We start from the raw sequence: 26214 nt of genomic DNA, 5'->3' as shown, positions 1-26214 counted from the left end.
CGGTAGCACACTCGGCGCGCATTCCAGAGGTCGAGGTTCGAGTCCCGGCGAAGGCATTGCGGATTTCTACGATTTTCTTGTTTCGAAAAATGCTAAAATGACCTTACAGTAGCGCCCGAACTAAAAGATAGTGAATGGTGATTCTTCACCAGCAGGATGTAGCGATTGGGTTCCTTAATCCCCAGTCGCCCTTTAAAAGAGGAAGTATATAAGGTATTTTTCTCTCTTTTCTGCATGCCTTCGTGATGTAACGGTAGTACACACGGAGCGTATTCGAGAGGTCTAGGTTCGAGTCCCGGAGAGGGCATTGTTAATTTTTCACGTCTTCCGTTTCAAGAAATACCTAATGACTCAACATAGTTTTCAATTGAAAACTGCTATGGCCTTCAAGTAAAGTTCCACTTTTGATTGTCCAATTTAATGCAAAATCTAATCAGCTAAACAGAATGAATGATGATTGAAAGCTTAAACATAGAAAACAGACAATTTTGAAAGTTTAATATCAGTTATTATGACTGAAAAATCGTCACACACATACATACAGACATCATAGTCAAAACTTACTGAGAAAATCTTAATTCGTATTTATGCAATGAAAACTATTAAATTTTTGTACCAAAAGCATAACCTCCCTTACCTACGTATACAGATTGGCAGGAGGTAAAATGGGAGAAATAACTTGTAATATGATTAAAAGAAAAATACTATTAGCAATTTACATTTACAAACAGCTTAATGAGCGGAATAAGTTCGCTTGATTACGCAAATTAAATGAATATTTAAAATAAAATAAACAAATTCTAAACAAAGATTATATGAAACAGGTGTGACACCCAATCTAGAACAAATGGACACAATAAAGAAATCTAACGATATAATATGGCCTTCTCTGTACAGGAAGTATGTGGTCATTAAACCAAAGAACATGACTATCTTCGATTGTATTCAGATTCTTTGACCGAGTTGACGGACAGAGCTCTTAACCACTTGCGCCAAAAAGACGTGCCACGCACGTCGAGACGCTTTTGTCTCAAACCGCGAGCGACGTGAACACCACGTCGATAGGCCTTTATCGCAAAAATGAAAATAACATGATGCACACGTCGCCTAACAACGAGATTGTTTATGTTTAGGAACGTGCACGAACTCAGTTAATACACAATAATTTAATAATGTAGATTTTTTGTGGCAACAGTTATGTTTTTTATATATTGCTTTGAGCTTTATAACTCAAGGAATGTTATTCTTTTGGTAATGTTTAGAATGCTAAATAAATAAGCTCGTTGTTAATTAAAAAAGGTTTTCTCTGCGAAATATATTACCATTCCTCCAATGAGTCAAGAAATGATTAATTTCAAACAGTTTATTTCTCGAGTTACAGCTCTGGATTGCACTCGCAGACGCGGAGCGGCGTAAATTTACCGCTTGTTATATTGTAGCGCACGGCACCGCAACAGTGAAGTTTAATCGTAGCGCAAGTGGTTAAGGCTGATACTATGATAGAAATTTTGCAATTTTCGCTATTCGGGTAAAAAAGAAAGTAGTAAATTTTGAGAGTTTGGAATATAGAGTTGATTCGTCTTTTAGAGAATGAAAACATTTTTACCCATGTTCTTAATTTCGTTTTAAAAACAAGTAGCTGATGTATTATTTCAAATACGGATATTCCCCCCCCCAGAAGTCAACATACGTATATACTACTGTGCGAGTGAAAATGCAATGCGAGTAATAATAATATAAAATATTAGCATTAAAGAAAATAAATAAAAAAAATAATAATCTGAAAGCTTTCAGCTTTTACATTATGTCCAAAGGGGCGTTTTTTTTTTTTTTTAACGTTTTGTGTGTTACCTTTATTTATTAAATATCACGTTCTCCGCACCTAAACCATAAAATTCAGTTCAACAGCAATATCGCAAAATAATTTTCAAATGAGCATATCTTTAGAATTTCCGATACACAGTTCGGCGCGATGTGGATTTTTTTTTCGGGGGGGGGACAGTTTTGACATTGCTCGCTTTGGAATCGTTGAGTTTGTTAATCAAAAATTCGTTAAAGTTTTACAAAATATGGGCGGAAACTTGAGTTATTCGAAATTGGATGGCTCTACGTACCGTTGACTTTTTACAATGAGAGAAACATACATACATTCATGCAGATTCTTCATTATTTAATTTCTTTAGATATAATACAGGGTTCTAATCTTTGGTGGCAATAATTTGAAAAGTGAAACAACGCTTATCATGAATCAAGGTAAAATGCCAAAACGAAATTAATAATCCTTCTGGACAAATTGCCCCTTTGGACTAAAAAACATAACACCCGTTTTTATCTTTTCTCTGCTATTAAATAATGAAGAATCTGTTTGTATGATTGTTTCTAAGTCCATTGCACTGTGGCAAAATGACGGCACCTATAGCCAGCAAATTTTGAATACACATAGTCCTCCACCGAATATGGTTAATTCGAAAATCGAATTTTGATTTATTTAAGATTTTTCGCGAATTTAATGGATTTTTGATTAACCAACTCAGATATTTGGAAGGAGCAGTGGCAACACTGCTCGAAATAAAATATTTTTACTTCCAGCCTATAGATATAGTAGGTCGCGCATGGTGCAGTAAAACGTGATTCCAACACAGCACTTGAGAGTGGCAAAAAACACAATAGCAATTATTGAAACTTATTTTTGTATTCAGAATATACACTGTTGTTTCAAATCTGAACATCAGTGACACCATAAGTGTTTCTTAAGACCAATTTCCATGTTACATCCCTAAGAAAGTTAGCGAAACACAGAAGAGATATACGATATTCATTACTTAATAAATTGTAAATGATAAAACTTAAACTTTTCCTAACATATGGGTCTCCTTTTTCCATATAGTATGCATGTTTATTAAAACATAAAAAAATTTCAAGCAAAATTCCAGCTTAAGAAAAGTTTAGATAATTGTGATATCTTTACTGGCATTATGTGATTATTCACCCCCCTTCCCCCACGAAAAGTTTCCAACTCATTAACTACTTTACGATTTGGCGATAAAGTTTCAGTGGCTAATTTTACCGGTTATAAGATATATTCTGTTCATGAATAGTAAAAAGGAAGCATTTTATAAGAGAAAAATTTTATGCTAAAAAATAAAAGCCTATAAGCCAATACTTACACTTTTACAGACGATAAAAACTATTTAGTTAAATGTTCAGTGCAAAAATCCACACGTGTGTATACCATACACGTGTACTCAAACACATGCCAAGATACACGGCGAGGGTAGCTGTTGACGCGTGTATAGTGTATATATACCACGGTGATAAGTAAGAAACTAATTCTACTATAACTTAATTTCATTACATACACTCGAAAATACACCAAAACAGAACAGCTGTACCTAATGTTGAAATCAGAGAGCAATTTTAAACGTGCGCATCTATTTACAGTATAGCATAATATTTACAATACTGTTATGTGCGTACAGCTTCGTAATGCAGTGAATGCACACAGAACAGATGACAACTTCATGAAATTTGGTTTTCCAAAAAACACTTTAAAGTTTTGGAACTTTTCAGAAAAATTTCCCTCCCCCCTTCTCAGTATGACAAAGCCCAATCAACTGTTATCACTTCAAACTGCTACCAAGAACGTTAAACACAAAGCAATAGAAAGAGCTTCAGATGCGTAAGCTAGCACGTCCGCCTAGAAATTTCCAGTATTTTTGATTTTTCGTTAGAGTTACATAGGGCTGTATACATTTATAGTTACAGGTGACGGAGGACGGAGACACCTGATGTCTAACAAAGGTAAGCAGGCATATGTCCCACGCTATCTTGAGCACTATCTTGAACCGGCAGTACAGAAGAGGCCTGCCTCGGGAATGCACTTGCTTCCCTGCGAAGCCGCATGAACGAACATGGACCTGGATGATGTTACATGAGTACGTTAGCTGCATGATATAAGCTGTTAGAACACGCTGGTGATGCTCTTGGGCGCACGTTGCCCTAATTCTTAGATACATCAACAAATACTAATAATAATACACATACCTACAAAATAATACATTTACATACAAAATAATAATATATCAAATGCTAATATTAATAATAGTCATACTAGTACTACTAATAACAATAATAATAATTCTTAAATGCATGAAATATGATACATCAATAAAATACATTAATACATTGGGGTACATTATATAGTTACATGAATACATTAGTTCTGTACTTGACAGCTTGATTACGGTAAGACATACATTAGATCTTTTTACATTCATTATTTGGGGCTTGCGTTATTTGAGTTCATACATGCGTTGTTATAATAGATACATAATTATGTTATGAATACCATTTATACATTTAAATACTAGTTATATACTTGAATACTTGATTGCAATAAAAACCTAATAGATACATAATTATGTTATGAATACCGTTTATACATTTAAATACTGGTTATATACTTGAATACTTGATTGCAATAAAAACATTTGATTAGTTGATTACATTATCCTATATACATTAGGTATGAGTACTTAGTATGGTTGTTGACACTTATATATATACAATAATTCTTGGATACATAAAGTACGTATGTATCGTAGTTTATGCAAATTACATAAATTCATGTAAGCTTGAATATTTATATACCTCACTGCTTAATTACTTACTTAATTAATTATTTTTCCTGCTGCAATTCTGGCCCTAGTGGCACTCGTTGGCACTGTCGCTGGTGGAGTAAAGTATATGAGGGCTGTTCAAAAAGTATCGAGACTGAATTTATTATGCAAAACAGGTTTTAAGTCAATCTCCTTCGAAATATGCTCTATTGGCAGTAACACACTTCGCCCAACGATGTTTCCAGTCCTCGAAATATTTCTGGAACTCCGACTTTGGAATGGCCTGAAGCTGCTGCGACGAATTCTCTTTTATGGTCTCAATGTCCTGAAACCGGTGTCCTTTTAAGGTGTTTTTGATCTTGGGAAAGAGGAAGAAATCTGGAGGGGACATGTCCGGCGAGTAGGGAGGATGTGCTACTTGGATGGTTCCGTGTTTTGCCAGGAATTGCTGCCCAAGATTGCTGGTGTGCGCTGGGGCTCCGTCATGATAAAGCATCCATCAAGAGGATGCCCACAACACCGGTCGTTTTCTGCGAACAGCCTCTCTTAATATCCTCATACGTACGATTTTCTCCCAAAAGTCTGCATAAATAGACTCTGCTCTGCCGCACAGTTTACTAGATATATCAGTGGACATAACCCATTCCATAAGTATTTTTTCACCCGAGCCATCACGAGCTCTTGGGCCTTTTATTTTCGGAGCCCAAGGAAGCCCTGACCACTACGTCACGGAATGTCCACTAACCGAAAAGTTCCACCAATATCAACCCATTCAGATGGTTTATACTGAGAACTCCAGCCCTACGACAGAGAATCTACAACATCATTAACCTGCTAATGTCATCAGGACTGCATATTGTGGATAAGTAAGATATATGTCAATTTTCTTCCTGAAACGTTTGCGTGGCGTTTGTACGAGCAAATATATGAGGGCTGTTCAGAAACTATCGAGACTGAATTTATTCTTTTTATTCTAAAAAACCCCCTAGTGGTGGGACTGTGCGCATCATGCACGCGCATGTTTCACCTTGTTTCACAAAAATCGGCAGCTCTGTACAGCTCGCCGTTTAGACACACTGACTTCTTTCATGTGGAGTGTTTGCGTGCGTTCGTCGAAAACAGAAAATGTCTGAAAACACGGAGCAGCGAATTTGTATCAATTTATGCTTTAAGCTCGGTAAAACCGGCAGCGAAACCTACGAGATGATGAAAATAGCATTTGGAGATGAGGCGATGAGTCGTGCTTGGCTTTTCGAGTGGTTCCGGCAATTCAAGGAGGGTCGGAAATCAGTGGACAGTGATCCCCGTTCTGGGCGCCCGTCCACCTCTCGCAATGAGGATTGCACAAGTGCAGGCTGTGGTATGCTCTGGTCATTGTTTAACATTCCGAGAAATTGCACAGGAGTGTGGGGTTTCCATAGGCTGATGTGATGAAATTTTGAGAAAGGACTTAAGCATGTGCCGAGTGTCTGCAAAGCTTGTGCCGCGTCTCCTCACTGAGGATCAGCAATTCCAACGACTGGCAATCTCTTCTGATTTGTTTCAAAGTGCAAGCGACGATCCGGAGTTCATGAAGCTCATCATCATCATTGGGGATGAGTCGTGGATTTACGGATACGATCCCGAAACAAAGCAGCAGTCGTCACAATGGAAAAGCCTCGAGTTTCCTCGCCCAAAGAAAGCACTGCAGGTGCGAAGCCAGATCAAAGTCATGTTACTTGTGTTTTTCGATGTAGATGGAATTTTTCATCATGAGTACGCTCCCCAGGGCCAAGCAGTGAACAAGGAATTCTACTTAGACGTTATGAGGAGATTAAGAGAGGCTGTTCGCAGAAAACGACCGGTGTTGTGGGCGTCCTCTTGATGGATGCTTCATCATGACAGAGCCCCAGCACACACCAGCAATCTTTGTCGCTGTTGTCCCATTCCGTTTGCCATTTTTGTAGGGAAATGTTCAGAATACAGCGCTTAAGATAGGATCTTGGTGCCAGGAAGTAGCATTGGGTTGCTTCTATATTAGAAGCCGCTTCTTTGGCTAAAGAATCAGAGAGCTCATTTCCCGCATATCCTGCATGTGCCTTGGTCCAATGGAGCGTGATGTTGCGAAGTAATTGTTGTATGGACCTTACTGGTTGTGAATAATGTGAAGGATTGCGGATCACTTGTAGCACAGATTGGCTGTCTGAGATTATTTGTATATTTCGGAGATTCTGTGTAACGGCATATCGGACTGCTTGCTCCAAGGCTAAGGCCTCTGCCTGGAAGACGCTGCTATGCTCCGCAAGGTGTCCCTTCTGATATGTCTGTACAGAGTTAGTGAGATGGACTAGGGCACTTTCTACGCCTGCATCAGATTTTGAGCCATCTATGTTTGCTAGCACTGCCTCATGCTCAACGTAGATGTGGAGCGGAAGCAGGCCGGCTGAAACGTTTAGCGCATCTGTGGAAGTTGTTCGGAATTTACAGGGATCGGACCAAAATGTCGCCAAATGGTAGTCAAACTTGGCGACTTTTGGTGATTTACCAAATTCGGTAACAAAAATAACCGCCCAAACCACTACCTTGGTGATATTGACATTTTACTCACTATTAAATAGTCTTACCCTGTAACCCTTTTTTTTCGGCAATGTTCCCCATCCTGAGGTCTTTCATGTTACACTATACAAGAGATACTACAATTTACATATGGTTTCATTAAAATTATTTACATGTATACAAAATTAATAACAATATTTAATATTCGACTGGCGTAAAATACCATTAATAATTACCATAAAATTTTCAACTATCACTGAGAGAATCCTAATAAATTATAATTTATGAATAAGTTATTAATAACATACAAAGTTATTGATAATCATTTATGATAAGGATTTCGTTTTGTTTTTAAAAATGATGCGCACAACTGAAAACGACGCAAAACTTTAGCATGGAGAAAACTACCAAACCTAAAACCATATTTCATTGTTTCACGTGCAATATCACAAAATAATGATTTCTAAATGCGATATAAACAGCAAATAATTGGTTATAATAGTGTTATAACCAATTAAAAATGTTAAAATCTCCAGCGTGCAAGACTGTGTATCGGAAATTCTAAAAATATGCTGATTTAAAAATTATTTTGCGATATTGCATTTGTATTGAATTTTATGGCTTGAGTATGTAGAATATGATATTTAATGAATACAGGTAACACACAAAATGTTAAAAAAAAAAAAAAAAAAAAACGCCTTTTTGAATGTAATTTAAAACCTGAAACCTTTCAAATTCCCGCCCCCCTCTATCTTTTTCAGTCTTTTCTCTTCATATCAACGTTCAGTTTTCGTAGTATGATGATTACAAAATATATATATATATATTTTTAATTATTAACGTTTTGTGTATAAACTTGATTTATCAATTATCACGATCTTCGCCCTTACACCACATATAGCACAATCACACACACACAAACACACACACACACACACACACACACACAAAAAAACTGATGTGTACACCGCATGACTTCCTTGTACGGAATATTAAATTATACGCATTTTTTCTTGCATTTCATTTAAACTTATTGGATTGAATTAAATCTACTTCATCGATACCGCATAAACTACAATAAAATAAATGTACTCTTTAAAACGAACTATATTTGTTTACCATAGCAACACTCTGGAGCTAGGTTCACTTAACAGCGTTACATTTCGTCCATATTATAACTCAGAATGCACAAAATCTATATCATTTGAAGAATGATCTAATTGTTGCAACATGTTCTATCCAAACACTATAATAAATCTAGAATGATGTATAAAAGAAATTAAGCAAACAAAACAAAAAAGAAACAGTTTTTCACAGACGATTCAATATTTCTCATTCAATTAATTCAGTTTTCACTTCGCGACAAGGCAAAAATACATAAAAACTCAAACTATCTATATTATTAAAAATTACGAAGTAAATCTATAAGGTATTTCTCCCGCATTCCTAGCATGCCTTCGTGGTGTAGTGGTTATGCACGCTGGGCCGGTATTTCAGAAGTCCGTGGTTCGATTCCCGGCGAAGGCGGTTGCTAATTTTTCATCTCTCCGGCTTTTCCAATTTATTCTAATGTCTTTGCAGTGGCGCCCGAACTAAAAAAGAGTTGTGGATGATGACTGTCAACACCCAGTATTTGGCGATTGGGTCCCCTAAAAAACCCAGTCGCCCTTTAAAAAGGGGAGTATATAAGGTATTTTTCCCGCTTTCCTAGCGTGCCTTCATGGTGTAGTGGTTCTGCACGCCGGGCCGGTATTCGAGAGTCCGCGGTTTGATTCCCGGCGAAGCCGGTTGCTAATTTTTCATCTCTCCGGCTTTTCCAATTTATCCTACTGTCTCTACAAATCTTAAACACTTTTTCCTCGAAAAAATTCCAGAAAGGATTAAGCATGATTAAATTCGCAATAATAAATGAGGGCGTTATCTTTGTTGTTGCGAAGCTTAGTCTCTCTAGATTGGCAACAAATCTACTATTCTGTTTCAAATGTAAACAAGCAATGGCCGCCATCAAAAAAATTATTAGGCTTAGCGGCACTTAAACAACTTCACAGACGATTGAGTATTTCTCATTCAATTAATTCAGTTCTCACTTCGCGGCAAGGCAAAAATACATAAAAAACTCAAAATACCTATATTAAAAATTACGAAGTAAATCTTAAACACTTATTTCCTCGAATAAATTCCAGAATGGATTAAGCATGATTTAAATCGCAATAATAAAAGAAGGAGTTATCTGTGTTGTTGTGAAGCTTAGTTTCTCTAGATTGGCAATAAATTTGTTATTCTGCAAGTTTCAAATATAGATAAACATGGCTTCCATCAAAAAAATAATTAGGCTTAGCCTCACTTTTTTTTAAGTTGTTGATAATTCAAAAAATATTGCATACAGATTTACTAAAGGCATTAAAACTTTAACCTGAAGATAAGAACAACAAAATTCAATCATATTTAAAGAAAAAAATGCACAAATTACAAACATATAAGACTAAAGAAACAGATCACTGAACCGGGTAACAGAATGGATATATATATCTAAATATATTTATATATGTTTGGTGCGGCTGATTGCTACCAAAATACGAGGTGCACATCTACATGTTATAACAGTCACATACAAAATTTCAACATTCAGAGGCTACTCGTTTTTTAGTTATGCGAGGTACGTTGGAACACTGCTAAAAAAAAAAAAAAAAAAAAAAAAAAAAAAGACAGTTCTATATCTCCCGTTCTACTGGGCCGATTGACAAAATTCAAATTGCGTTCTTCATGTCTCGAAAGCGCGACTTAGGATATATATTAGATTTATATATAGCACTATTCTAACATAGGTATTTTCACACAAAATTGGACTTTTTCTGAAATAACATACCAATTTTTTTACATATTTCGATTCTACAACTCAAATTACGCCTAAATATGAAATTTTGTAAAATTTGGAGCGAAATTTATGGAGAAATTAACAAATTTATGTTCGCACTTTTCTTTCAGTTTGCGCCAAGAAGAGTTCACTTGGCGAACTTCTTATATGGCAACCTAGTTTCCTTTCCCGTAAGAGGAAAAAAAGTCACCATCATTCCTTTTTTCCAAATAATATTCTTTATATTATATTTTTAATTATAACTTATTATTTTAAGTAATTTTTTCTTTTTCGAATTCCATTTTAATTGATTAAGTTGCATGGTCTTTTTCGAATAACTGTTTTAAAAATTTCTATTTACCTATTCGAACTGCGTAAATAAAGGTGCAGCGTTTATTTTTTTTCAAATACTTTTCTTTATATATATTTTTTGTCATAGTTATTATTTTAGGTAATTTTTAAATTTTTATATTTTTATTTTAATTGTGTTGTATTGTCTCTTCAGATAATTGCTTTAAAATTTTCTATTTATTCCTTCAAACTGAGCATTTTAAATATATTTAATAATATAAATTTTCCAGAATTTGATTTTATTTATTTGAATTGCGTTTCTTTCGGAAGAATACTTTGCAACCCAGAATACGATGCGTTTGAAAACTGAATATATTAAAAGAGAAAATATAGTAAAGCACAGTTAACACACCTTTCAATGTTTTGTTCAAAAAATATATATATAAATAAGAGAGATGTATAACCGACATTTTAACTTAGGATGACTTACATACACTGCTTTAAACAGTTTTATCATTGTGCCCATAGCTTTACACAATTTTATCCTACATTTGGTTTCTTAAAATGTTATTCATATTTTAGTCAGATATTTTATTTTTCAAATCGCAAGAATCAAATATCATAAGATTGAATGGCTTTAAATTTAAAAAAAAATACAAATACTAAATTTTACGCAAAAATTTATTTTTTCTTCTCTTTTTCTTCAGGCATTCTATTTTATTCTTGCTCTTTTTCTTTAGGCATTCTGCAAGTATATTAAAAAGCATCCAACTTTTCGAAATATCTTGATATTTCTGACAGTCATTTTAAATAAAGTTATCGCCTTCCATTTCATAAAGGCCCACAAATGGCCGAGCGGTAAAGTCGCTGTACACTGGTAATTCACTCCGGGGTTCGAATCCCGGTAAACGGGCTAGTTGCATGGGCGTTTTCGTGGATTTTCTCATGTGTACCGTGTATGCCAGCTAGTTTTCCTTAGAAAGTTCTTCACGAAGTATTTGGTCAGAGCCTTTATCAGTCTTTAGAGAATAAACATTTTGAAGGTATGAGATGAAAGGAAAGACTGGTTTCATCAAGAGGTTTTGGTTTATTTAATTATGACAAAGCACACTAGGGCTATCTGCCTAAGGGGAGGGATGCCTTCGTGGAGGACTTTCTAAGGGAAACTGGTTCGCATACACGTTACACATGGGGAAAACCACGAAAACGCCCATGCAGCCAGCCCGTTCGCGCGATTCGAACCTCGGCCGAACTACCAGTGTTCAGCGACTTTACCGCTCGGCCGTTGTTTCACCAGGAGGGGAAAAAAACATTTTCAGGTGACATCCACATACATCACTAGATAAACTCCTGAATCTTCAAATAATTCGACTGAGAAAATCATGGGATTCTCCATTTATGATACGATATGATGTTTTATAACGTAATTTAAATTTATACAACCATATAGTCTAAAACCAGTCGCTCTTCACTTTAATCTGCAATGATATCGTTTTTGTCTTTTCTGTTAACACAAGCTCAGTTGATAGTATTTGCTGGTGTACACGTCCAAATGTTTTCTCTTTGAACACCTAAATTCTTTGAAGTATCCTGAAAGTATATTCAAAAGCGTCCAACTTTTTTAAACATCTTGGTATGTCTGACAGCCAAATTTCCCTGCAAATTTTTGCTTACTTTTTTCCCTAATTTTCTTCTTTCCTTCTACAGTCATTTTCAGTGCTCACACAAGAAAATTAAGATTTTTCGATTGCTAGACTTCCATAAATTTTGCATTCTTGTCATTTTTTTTTAAATATCAATTACATGAATTGCGTTTTAGCTGAAGACACTTTTCATTTTCTAGTCATTTTAACTATAAATAAAGTTTAAAGCGAAGTCCAAAGGATAAATATTTTAATTAAAAATTTTTGCTATATGACAAAGAAATAAAACAGTCCAGCAGGGTTTATTTTGTACCACCAAGTGACCCGATTCTTATATCGGCTGAAACAATCTTAATCATATTAAAGATCATATTTTTTTATACAATCTATAACGCGAGAGAAAAATTAGCTTCTTAAAACATTCTTTCTAAGAGAATTAATATAAAAGATTATATTTTTATATATATTTTTAAAGCTGGGACTTGAACCAAACTGTCAAACTTTTAAAGTTTAATTTACATAGTAGTTATAATTAAATTTCCAATTTGAAATGGCCATAAAAGGAAAACTACCGGACCAAATGTTATCAAACTCGGAAATCGTGTAAAGGAGGTTATGGGAATTTAGTTTCTGTAGAAAAAAAAAAAAAAAAAAAAAAAAAAAAAAAAAAAAAAAAAAAAAAAAAAGAGTTCAAAAACTCACCACAAGGGGAAAAATGGCGCTGTATACAATATTGTTAAATGAAATAAGAAATGAAAACATCTGTTTAAAATGTGCTGTTTAAAATGTGTAACATGTGTTTCCGAAACTTGTTAAAAAGATGTTCAATGTAGAGTCCAGCATTTTCCGAAAGCAAGTTAAATCCTGTTACTGCATTCTCAACAGCAGCTCTTAGCATATCAGGGCATATCAGGAGGAATGTTACGGACATGTCAGTGTATCCCATTTTTCATTTCTGCCAAATTGTTTAGATTATCAATATAAACAGTGCTTTTGAGATAACCCCATAGCCAAAAGTCACAGAGCTTGAGGTCTGGTGGGAAGAGGGGAAGTGTTGGCTATAAGACGTTCATTCGTGAAATGTTGCCTAAGTAACTGTGCGACACACGTGAGGTGGGGACCAGGCCTGCATAAAAATCGTACTATCTAAAATTCCACGTTACTGCAGTTCATGTATCACGAAACATTTTAACATTGGCTCTAAGTGAGCTGCAATCACAGTGGTCCAGCTGTCGACAGCTCTTCAGAGAAAAATGGTTCAGTTATAAAACTAGCTGTCATTCAACACTAGACGGTGTGGAAAGACTGCTATGCAATAGAATACAGTAGGAGAATCAAATGGAACTAGATAGACAACATGATTGATTTCTTTGGCCCAAATCGATTAAAAGCGTTTTGAATCAGTATCTTCATGTTTCAGGGCCGAATTCAGGCTTCAAAAATTACAAATTAGCGATCTGTAAGAAAACGATTTCCAGAATGTACGCATTTGTGCGAGTGATTTGCGATCTCACATTTTCTAATCGCTAATTCGTGGTTTTCACGGACGAATTTCTCACTTACACGGATGGCGCACTCGACTTTTATCGAATTTAACGCCTTTAAAGGTAATTTGCCTACTTCAAAGTTTCTTAAGGGTATACAACATATTAAACCCGTGTAACAAAAGGTTAAGTTAGATTCCGACGCATATTTCGTTTAGCAATGTTGCATACAGCGTCATTTCCCCCCTGGTGGTGAGGTTTCGAACTTCCTTTTTTTTCTCGGAAAATAAATTCCCATGATCTCCTTTACACGATTAACAAGTTTGATAACATTTGATCCAGTAGTTTTCCTTTTATGACCGTTTCAATGTGCAACTTTAATTATAACCACTCTGTATATTATTAAATTTTAATATGAAGCTACGCGTAATATGTATACCATGCGTAAATTTTTCGCTTTTGTGGAAAAATAAAGAATAGAAGCAAATATACTTAGGATAATGGACCAAAACTGAAAAAAATTTCCCCTCCCTCCGAAAATAAAATATTGAAACTTCGACCTTGAATTTATTGGGTTATCGAAATATTTAATTTGACTTATCTTCTAAGTCCTAGTTCCGACAACAATTCCGTCAAAAATTCCGAATTACTTAAGCTGAAGTAAAAGATTCAGTATATATTCACTGTATGTTAATAAAGTAATCGGAAGGTAATAAAATAGATTATAGAATTTACGCTGATGCAACTTTTTGTGTGACTGCACAACATGTAATGGAAGAGAAGGCTTGTAGAGATCTGTTTTTGACATGCCTCTAAAAGTAGATGTTATACTCCTTTTGTCTCTTCAATGTCAAAAAACTTTCCTTTGATAGGCAACTTTAGTTTTTGGGGAAGAAAAAAAAATCCCAAGAAGACAAATTTGAAGAACATGCAGGACGATTGAGTACACATACTTATTTTCGGAACACAAGCAGTTCTTCGACTGGTTATTGAATAATGAAAAGATGCATTATCATGCAATACAAAACATTTGTAATACGTTTTCTGACCGAATAAAGATTAAAAGTCATCTGCTTAATTAACAGCCATTTACAAGTCAACTACTCAGGCAATTGCAGATTCGTTTTGATCCTGAGCTTGTAAGACAAACCTAATATCACTGAATTCAAACACTTCTTTAATCTTCCGAGAACGTTCTTTCTTTAGCTCATATTCTAAGAATATTAAGTGAATACATTTATTGCAAAAGAAATTGAATATTTATTTGCACTACGGCTTGGTAGTTTACTAACGAGTTAACAAAACTTAAATTCTGCTTTTTGTGTCTAAGAATACAACAATATTTTAAATATTTACAAATAAAATATTAAATCGGATTTTTAATTGGAGCCTCACCAGTTGCCTAGCATTTGAAGATTGTTAAATACTAATTGTTTGTTGCGAAGTTTTACCCAGGCTGCATGGTTGGTTTTCGTAAATTTCTAGGTTCTCTTTACAAAGGTTCTCTATGAAAGCATCTTAATCAAATAGCTCCCATGTTCTTTCTATGTTCAAATAACCAACTAACCTAGTTTAACCGCGATTTCCAAGTGAAGTTACTAGCAAAACCCGAATACTCATTAAAAATCATGTAGCTTGACGATCGGGAGTAACATGAAAGATACGGCGCCAATAAATGAATTGCTGTTAAAAGTACGCTATTTCTAAACTTAGATGGTCATTCCTTAATTAAATAGCCCACCAGCGGCCGAGCGGTAAAGACGCTGAAAACTGGTAGTTCGGTCCGAGGTTCGAATTCCGCGAACGGGCTGGCCGCATGGACGTTTTCGTGGTTTTCCTCATGTGTAACATGTATACGAGCCAGTTTCCCTTAGAAAGTCCACCACGAAGGCATCCCTCCCTTTAGGCAGATAGCCCTCTTGTGCTTTGCCATAATTAAATAATCCAATCCAATCCTTAATTAAATATAATTGATTTATAACTTCTACTGGCGCTGACGGTAAGAATTGAAGTGCAAATAAATAATATCGTAAGCAATCTTGATTAATATAAAATTAAAAATATTTGCATAGAAAAATATTTACATTCAGACAGAAAGTTTTTTGAAATATTTGCAATTACTTTATAAGAAGGATTTATTAATAACCGTAATAATGAATATAGTATTACTGATGATTAGGATTCAGTTCTTGACAATTACATTCTAAATTAGAATTTTAAGGATATAATGAAAATACGCTACGCATAAAAATACATTTTAGGATAAAAAATTAGTTGATTTTTTATGTTTTAAAACTTCTTAAGTTCATTTAATAAACATCGTATCCTCGTTGTTAATTGAATCCAGAATGTTGGGTGTCGTTTATATAAGTATTCTTACTTGTCCACAGAACCTGCTGACTTATCTAGCCATTAAGTAGCTGCAGATCATTTCTACATAATCATTAATTCAGTCTCTAAAGGGTTGTATGTTTATATCATAATTTGACTTTTATAAAAATGATTATTCTAAATCTTATGTTTCTATAAAAATATACTGTGCTTTAAAAATATGGATGATAGTATCAGCCGCTCTTTCAGCCACTTCAAAAGCAACAGTTTGTTTAGAAATAAATTATACAGTTAATGGCATAAAATTCAAATAAACATCAAACGAAAATTCTCAGTCTTAGACAATTCGATTTAAACGAAGTAAAGTAGCAGACGATAAAACGCCGAAGGTAAAAATTTTCTCTTATTTTTTTTTAAAAAAGGAAGATAGAGAGAAATTAAAAAAAAAAATAGTTAAAAATTTGAATAATATCATCTATAATTTAAAAAAATAGCTTTTCATATAGTATTAATAAATATTTATTACGCATCATTGAGGCGAAAAAATTCATATAATTAATTCTCCGTAAAATTTTACTTGAAATTTAAGGTTAAAAATAGCTGTGGCAATTCACTGTAACAAAAATCCATAGACCACATTTGGCGTTAGTATCGCTCAAAAAAAAAAAAAAAAAAAAAAAAAAAGATGCAAATTTCAAAACGCGAAAATATGTAAATTCGTGTATATCTTAGAAAATTTTGAATAAAAAAGTCTAATTTTTTGCAGATATGCTTAAAAATACACCTACTTTAAGATGATGGTAAAAATTTTATAGGTTATAATTCAAAATTTTTTCCGAAAAATTTATAAAAATTATTTAAAATGAGAAATTTAAAAAAACAAAACAGAAAAATTGGGTAAATTTTATTTGGAATGAGCCTAAATTTCGAAATGTGAAAGTAAAAATAATAAAAGTTTAATAAAAAAGAGATATTAATAAATATTTACCAAATTCAATTAACATTGAGGAGCTAAAATTTTGACAGCTAATATTTTAAAAACTACTCGTACGATTTTTACAAAACTTGGTATTCTTGCATAATTTGAGTCATAGAATCGAAATATGGAAAAATATTGATATTTTATTTCAGAAAAAGTCCTATTTTGCGTCAAAATACCTATGTTAGAATAGCGCTATATATAAATCTAATATATATCCTAAGTCGCGCTTTCGAGACATGAAAAACGCAGTTTGAATTTTGTCAATCGGCCCAGTAGAACGGGAGATATAGCACTGTCCCCCCCCTTTTTTTTTAGCAGTGTACCCTACATTTTTTTTTTTTTTTTTTTAACAGTGTACGTATGCCAATTTATTTTGCATATGGAGATTCACAAAATTTTCCTGCATTTTCGTGCAAATTTTTGTAATTTATGAGAAAATAGCAGTGTACATGGATAAAGTCAAGAGTGTGCGCAATGCCATTTTTGTGCAATTCTGGGATGTTTTTTTAAGTAAAAATAAGTCGACGTGTACATGGTTATGGCGAATACGGTTTTCAATCAGTGCTAAAAGCAATAGCGAAAAGATTTCCGCCGAAAAAATAATTCTGCAACTTATTCAAATTCGAAACCGGAAGGGTTTAATTGCTAATAAATTACAAAAATTTGCACGAAAATGCAGGAAAATTTTGTGAATCTCCACATGCTCTTTTTACAAAACTACATATAACACGTAGGGTTGCCGTAAGTAGGGTCGCCAAATTTGGCAATTTATGCGAATTTTGGCCTAGTTGCGTTAATACGTAAGTACCAAATTCTCTTTATAATTCATTTTAAAGCAGTTTTATAATTTTTTGGAGGAAACTGTGTGTGTGTGATTATGGCAAAGCCTCGAGGGCTATCTGCCTAAGGGGAGGGTTGCCTTCGTGGAGGACTTTCTAAGGGAAACTGGCTCGTATACACGTTACACTTGGGGAAAACCACGGAAAAGCCCAAGCAGCCTGCACGTTCGCGGGATTCGAACCTCGGCCGAACTACCAGTGTTCAGCGACTTTACCGCTCGGCCACTGGTGGGCTCTTTTTTTTTGGGGGGGGAGGAAAAGAGTCTTTTATTCTGCCCTTACGTACAGATGTCACGCAAAAACATCCTTAAATTGCATTCGATAGCGGTCAAAATGGATATTTTCGTTGAAATATGATGCCTGAAAAATTTCGCGATTACAATACTTTCTTAAATGCATAACTTTAGAATTCCCGATTGACAGTCTCACGCGCTGGAGATAAATATGTTTTATTTCGAAGAGTGTTGCCATTGTTGGCTTTCAGATCGTTGAGTTTGTGATTCGAAAATTCATTAAAGTTTGAAGAAATACGAAATAAATAATAAAACAAATTCGAAATTCTGGCTTGCAGTTGCACATACTCAGATGGAGGACTACGTTATTTAAAACTGGGGATGGTTCTAGGTACCGTCGTTTTTTCCCAGTACGAGGAACACACATACATACGTGCAGTTTCTCCATTATTATATTTTTTAAATAACAGATGTCGACAATATTTGGTGGCAATAATTTGAACCATCCAAAATCTCATTTCGAGACGAATAGCTCCTTTTTGGGATTAAAAAAAAAGAATCTCAGTGGGTTCAGATTTTAATGGTCGCCTGAAACGGCTGCTTTAAAGTTTAATATAGTTTATCTGTAGAGATTATCAATAGGTGGCCCAAGTGGAACAGGGAAACGTTATACGTTATTAAATTTATTTCAATAAATCCGATTAAGAGGTAAAGAAATGACATTTCTTATGAAGTGCATCTTATAGCTTAGTTTGTTAATCCAAAACAGACAGAGTCATTTAGAAGGATACGTATCTTACATTTCGCCGAATGGCAACAGACTCGAATGAAAAGTGAAATAACGCAATAACAGCGAATCAACGCAAAATCGTGTTTCGAGATTAATAGCCTTTTTGAGCTAAAAATATTTAATTATACATATAAGTGAAGAATTTTCTCAATATTTTCGAGGTAAAAACCCATCTATGAATGTATCAATAATTTGTTAACGTATCACGAACTGCCTTGATTATATATATGCAATAAACGCAACATTTAGAAGTACTGATGTAGGAACACCGAGACTTAGAAATGCAGAAAAATAATGACGATGAAGCATGTAGGTGGCAAATTGAAGAGGAAGCATTCTGATTGCGAAGTATGCTAATGTGTTGAGATCGTAATATCTAAGAAACTTGGCAATCGAGGCAGTTTTAATTCCATTTTTATTTTCCAGTTGACGTTTGTGGCCACAATTAACTTGGCACTCTAGTCGTGCATATTCTCAGAACATTTACATTTTTTATATTATTGCGATAGCAAGCAAGACAGCGAAATTACATCCTAGCAGGGTAGAGAGCGAAGCTGAAATGCGCAGTTATGCAAGATGGAAGCACACGAAGAGAAAGGTTTTGGTTTGAGTTCGAAGTTTCAGTTTCCGATTATTACGCCATCAGCGCTGCGCAGGCCATGCGAAATCTAGAAATGACGCAATCCAGAGAAGTTAATACGATTTGCAAAACCGAGAGGGGAAAATTAAAGAGAATTAGGAGTTAATTTAAATTATAATTTTGATTTACATAATTTTTATCTTACATATATACATATATAATGTTTTAGGTGCGTAGGAGGAATCGGATACTTTACAGCTTGCAATTTTAGATGGCTGAGTGTAAACACAAAAAGATGACGCTGATACAAATGGATTTGAAAAATTTCGATTCCTTATTTTAATGCATATCAAACCATCTGAGTAGACATTTATCCAGTCATAATGAAATACGATAATTTTTATATACACTGGTTTTAAAAGTAAGACGTAGGCATCTTAGACTGAGAAGCGAAGCAGCGCGAATATGTTAACACAGTAGAAGCTACGGAAAGGAAGATGACATAGTTACTTTGCTAGCGGCGGTATTTATACCGAATATATGCAGATAATACTCTAAGCTGTGATTGGTTAATTTTAGTTTTAGTTATTTTTTCAAGCAGCGTTATGTAACATGAAAAGATATCGAATTTGGGAGAACACACCAAAACTATAATAGTTAATTTTGAGGTCGCCAATTATATTTGGTATTAACTACCTTTTTTCAATTTCTCATCTAAAGTGATATGATAATTATTACTTAAACCTTAATTGGAGGTAATAGTTGGATGAGTACGATAAGAAATTTAATGTAAATATGTACAAAGATATTGTATTTTTCCCCTTTTAATTATTTTTACTATATCTATACTCTTTATTATTTTGTAAATTTAATCGCTGTTACTAAAAAAAATGGGGGTTTCTAAGGTATATTTTACCCCGATTACGTGAAGACTTTTATCTTTTATAACTATATCTTTTTTCCTTTTCCGAAACTTTGAGTCAGTTCTGTTTTCACGCTTTTTTTTTTTTTTTTTCACAGAACAGCTTTAGTTAGAAGTTTCTTACGCCGCCATTTTGGTTAGATGATTATCTCCTCGTCGGTAATAATTTTATAAACCCCACCCGACCATTAACACCCCCGCACACAAAATATAACAGGGTAGGGCATTTTGAACACACGTTAAAATACTTTGTTCTGCTACTAGACAGTTTGAATTTTGTAGCATACTTTTTGCAAGAACTACAAAATTTCGGCTTCTCCAGAGCAGTTAGAATTTTACTTTCTTTAGCAAGAACACCATTTGGTCATCTTTAGAATAAAGTTAGCTCACGCATAGAAGGTGGTGTTTAGAATTCAGTAAGTTTGCGTTTTTCAATTTTTCAATTATTGTTTTAGATAGGTTTTTCCGTTTTTAGCTGTTTAAACCTCAGATTTAATTATTTTATGATAGAAATTTATAAGTTCAGTTTTTCGTTTTCTTTATATTAAAAGTTTAGTTTAGCATAATCGGGGACCTCCCAGTTTTTTAGTTTGTTTAAATGATTATTTGTTTTGCTCTTTATTTATACTTGATTTTGAATTGCTAATTAGCATATATTGGTATTAGACATTTTTTATTTTATTTATTTATTTTTTTTTTTTTTTAAATTTCAATGTACATAATGTAATGTTCTATGGCTTTGTCATTTTGGCACTATGTAATGTTTTATTCTTTTTTCCAAGTGTTTCGAAAATGTGTAGGGAACATTCTGGTACATTTGAGATTCGAGTTTTCGGTTTTATATGAATAAAAATTTGATGAAATCGTTTTACGGTTTTTGATCTCAAATGGACTAGGAGAACGAAATATATTTTTGAAGCATATAATCGACTTTTACGAAGCTTTAATTCATTTTCCCCTGATGAGTTCTCAATTGGAGTTTCGATAAAAGGAGATTAATTTTTACTCGTATAATTTTGCATATTTTCCTTTTCGCAATTTTAGTTTTCGAGATTGTTTTATTTTGAATAATTTCTTTAACTGAATTAGTTTTGATATTGTCTTAAACCTCTCATACACGATTGCAATTATTATATTACAGAGGAATTGCCTTGTTTTTATTCCAATTTACTAATTTATTTAGATGCTTTAGGTTTATATATATATTTGCTATATCATTTGATATATGCTACATCATTTTATGTCTCATACCCAAAATAATTCACTTTCATACATTTGTGTAGCACTAACCAGTAGAGAAGTCTAACTTTCGTATCATTTAACTGTTATAGTTTCAATAAAAATATTTTCTATAGAAAAAATGTTAATAAATCGGTTTTAATTGGCAACTTTACCGTATTATAGCAATTGAAAAGTCTGTAACCTTACTACGTTACCTAGCAGTGGCGAATAAGGAGCCAGTCCAACAGGAGAAAGAGTTCATTTAAAACAGCGCATAATGTTCCAAGACACAATTCATCGAACTTGTCAGAAATAATGAAATAAAAATTTATTATTATTATTTTAAAGAGAAAGAAAGCAAAAGAAGAAAAGGCAAGAGGAGGCACGGCCCAGAACTAAGAAAGACGACCTTGAACCGGAATTTCTCACCTACGCTACTCGCACAGAACACATACTCTCATTCATGCGACCTTAGAAAGGCACGTTCGATAGGCTCAAGAAACACATATCAAGAGTGCTACAGAGTAACAATAGCTCTCCACAAAAAGTTTAACAAAGAGCTGGACGTTTCTTTTAACGACGCGAAGCTGTATAATTTTCAATGGATGGTGACAGAGCACCAACGACGGGATGCTTGATGCTTCAAGCTGTTCACGTTGTGGCAAAGTCAGATATTACCCTCAGGCTTGCATTTACAGGCAGTTTCGAAATATTGCACTTGCAGAGGTTGACATTTCTGGGTATTTGAATTTATATGGAGTTATACAACCCCGATTAGACGCTATCGTGCTTCAAGCTCGCCACTAAGCAGAAAAGTTGTCTACTACATTCAGGCTTCATTTTCAGGCATTTGAGAAATATTACACGTACAGAGGTTTGCACTTACGGGTATTTAAATTTACATGGAGAGTTATGCACACTAACGGGGCGATTCGCCTGCTTAAATGCTTCAAGCTGTCAATTCCACGGCAAAATCGTCTATTAACCTCGTTTGATTACGACAAAGCACACGAAGGCTATCTGCCTCTGTTACCCTCCGGCTTGCATTTTACAGGCATTTGTGGTATATTATACGTTTCAGGGTATATGAATGAATTTCAAATGTTTACATTTCAGGGTATCTGAATTTACATGTTGAGTTATGCACAATCGACTGGCCGATACTCGTGCTTGAGGACTCAAGCTGTCCAGTCTATGGCAAAGACATCCATTACTCTCAGGCTCGGATTGTTTAACATTTACAGAATATTATAGGTAAAGAAGTTTACATTTCTGGTTATTTGAATATACATGGAGAGTTTTGCACCACTGACAGGCAAAACTTAATTTATCTGGTTTTCCTTTAGGTACAATTAGATGTTACAGTTCATGGATGTGTGATTGTTAAGTGCGGTATCTTTGTTCTCCATCTCTCTATTCTACCAATTTTTAGGAGACTTCAAATGAGCGAATGCAAAACGAATTTTAAAAATGAAAACGAGGGACGCAAACCAACCCCCTTTTCGGTCTGTGTTGTTGAAGTAAATCCAATTTTCATTACAAATGACGATCCGGTGTCCAGAATTTTGTCCTTGCGTTGATATTCGAACAGATTAGTACAGACTCAAACACGTCTCTCCTTATCTGCTTGAGTCCTAATGGACATGGCACTAATGTTTAATTCCTTAGCAAACTCTTGAGTGGTTGCATACTGATCTTCTTCCACAAGTTCTCGTAGGTGGGCCTCATCAGTATCAATAGGTCGGCCAGAGGGCTCTGCTTCTTGAATGTTACAATCCTTGTTTTTGAACATTCGGTACCAAACCTTCACAGTATCATATGTTACAATATTAGTACCTAAAGCTGTACACATGATTTGGTGACATTATGTAGCTGCCTTTTTGCAACAGAAGTGGAAGTAAATGATGGTTCTAATTTGGTGGGACGATAGTTCCAATTCAGACACCTTGTACTTAACGATTTTTTATTTTTATTTTTATTTTTTTTAATACAAATTTCACAACACAGTGCTCTAAAGCAAGTCTCTTTCTTTCAAATGCAAAAAATCGTTTGACAAAATATGATTAATTACGCCAATGCGAACTGTTTGCGCAGATGATATTTGCGCTGGCGGAAAACTTTCTTTAAAACCCGATAAATATTGCTTCCGCGGTTGGTATTGGAAAATCGAGCGTTCCTTGAATTCTGAGGAGATGCAATGAAACTAGATCATTTTCTCCAAGAAGGGCAAATATGGAGGGAAAAGAAAACAACTCCAAAATCTGACCGATTTCTATTCTGAAATGGTGTTATTAATCAAAAAAAAAAAAAAAGGTAGCAAAAGCCTTTAAAGATGTCACTTGTCTTTTGGTATTGATATTCATTCTTTAAAAGCGTGGTGTAGACTTCTCAGTGCTTGTCGGAAGGCAAGAAAGCCTATTAAAAACAACATTTGACACGTCAAATGAAGCAAAGCGATTATTATGGGCCAAAAACACAAATCTTAGACTACAAATGACCAGAAAAAAGTTCATTTTCAGTAATGAAACTCATTTATTTGTTCATGGTTATACATCTAATGTTGTTAGATGAAGCAAAGGTGAAATAATGAAACAATAAACAAATACCCTGAAACACAAATCGTTGGGGGTTTTTTCACTGTAGAAGGAACTGGGAATTCATTTCCCACTGATGAATTCATTGGAGTATATAAAAATTTTAAAGCATAGGATTGTGTCATTCTCAAAATATTTTCGGGAACATTTCAACAAGACTTGGCTCCAGGCCACAATTCAAAATCTGTTACAAAGATCATGATGGAAAAAAAAATTATTGCGCTAGAGGCTGGCCTGGAAATTCAGAGGACTTAAATCCAATTGAAAACTTGTGGCATATTTTCAAGATTAATTAAATATTTTCAAGATTAACAAAATAGATTGCACGAGAAAATGGCGCATGATTAAGAATGTGTGGTTCTACGATACACAAGTAAAATATATATTCACAAGAGTCAATGCTTAAGAACAATCTAGAGGTCATTTCCCTAAAGGAGATTATTTCCTATTAATTTTAGTAGTACTACTGTATATGAAAGTATGCACATTAAGAATAAACCCGCCTTCTTCCAATGAATTTTCACATTATAGCATACAGGACATACAGGATTAAACGGGATTATACCAGGGAAGACACTCACAGTAACTCAAAATTACAGTTAATCCAAAAGGTAATTATACACAGGGAAGGAAAAAATAACTCATATGATATACATAATGTATGGAAAAATAATATTAACCAGTTTTCTACATTTTCAAGCAGTTTACTCTGGGGAAAAATTTCATTTGATTACGTAAATTAAATCAGTATTCAACACAAAAAGAACACACTGTAAATAATGGAAGCATAAATGTCACAAGAAATGAACTAAATTTTAAACGACACTGCAGAACAATGTTTACAAGAGAGTTTGAAAAATGTAATGGAATTTTAATTCGTCGAAGAAAAGTGCTTAAAAATCGTTCTTACGTAAGATTTACAGTTCTACAAAAGTTTTGGTGAAAGTGAGAATCAAATGCTCATCTAGAGTTTCAGGAAATTGCATGCACATTACTTTTGCGATAAAAATATATTGTAGAGAATAGTAGAATAATCACTTTTGGACAGTAGCTACCAAACATTTTCACACTAGATGTCATTTATTATTTTTCGGCCTTGTAAATTTACACACTGTTCCAGAAACTCTCCAATAAACATTCCTGAACAAATATATACATTCCAGAACCTCTCCAAACTTGGAGAATATGTACATGCCCATATGAATTTTCTTGATTACATGCCCTACATTTACTTCGCTCGTTTTTTAATTAGTGAGAGGTGGGGGCAATTACAACAACAAAAAGCATTTTGTAATACTGATGTTTATATGAGTATTGAATAATGACAGTAAATGGTGCATTTTGACGTAAATTGACGAATGTTCTGAATAACCAAAATTTAAAGAAGCATCTCTTTCATTCATATGGGCAAAATGACTAGGTTTCTCCCAAATACTCAGGAAATCTATCAAATTAACAAACAAATGATCGATAACGAAATTTCTTAAGATATTTAAGTCAGAAATAAATACATAAATTTGACTAATGTGAGCCACTAGCAAAGAAAAATATTTCTGAGTGTCTAAAACGACAAGAAGCACAATTTTAATAATTTTTGTTGAGTTTTTTATATACTAGAAATTAAACTTTATAAACGAACGTTTTACCACTAAGCAATTTAAAAGGAAAATCAGATTATCCATATAAATCACATCTTTATCTTGGTAAACAATTATCCAATGCATGTTGATACGGACTTGTGTATATTCGCAAAAAATAAATAAATAAATAAAATAAAATAAAATAAAGTTTTTCGTTCTCTTAATAAGGATATTCGAAAGATAATTGTAGTTCTTTAAGAAAGTTCCTTAAGTTAAGAAACATTTAATTGGAAATCGAATTAAAGAAAAAAATCCCGTAAAATTTCATCTTTATGAGATGAAGAAGTGTGTTTAGAGGTAAACTGCTTTAATTTCTTCCTACAGAATGTACACTTTTCAGGGATGCAAATGAGAGACTTAAAAAAAATTTCGAAAATATGGTAATTTTTGCCTGAATAGGGGGCAGCATGAGCATATCTCCAAAATAACTCACTTCCACTCCTCACGCCCTCTGTTGTGACATCATTGATGACATTGCACGCTGCACCTGACCACGCCCTGTGGGTGACGTCATTGGCCATGCCGCTGACCCTCTGTTGCAGAACCCCCCACTTCATATCTACTGTCTTACGTCAATGTAAACAGACTTTAAATTTAAGAAACTACTTGGCAGTACAACCTCTAAACGGAGTCAAGCAGTTAAAAAATTCTCATCT

The 26214-nt window shown here is 34.1% G+C and overlaps 1 protein-coding gene across 11 annotated transcripts in view; it reads right to left on the bottom strand.

Annotated features, from left to right (window-relative positions):
- The window catches only part of LOC118191118 (serine/threonine-protein kinase tousled-like 2), a 558371-nt gene that overhangs the window by 173779 nt on the left and 358378 nt on the right, over positions 1–26214 (bottom strand). The window lies entirely within an intron of this gene.

Source organism: Stegodyphus dumicola, chromosome 1 (assembly GCF_044657685.1).
Source record: "Stegodyphus dumicola isolate Sdum_Otavi_A_Nest chromosome 1, ASM4465768v1".
Lineage (NCBI taxonomy): Eukaryota > Metazoa > Arthropoda > Arachnida > Araneae > Eresidae > Stegodyphus > Stegodyphus dumicola.
The sequence above is the reverse complement of the archived record's forward strand: the minus strand, read 5'-3'. Positions and strand labels throughout refer to the sequence as shown.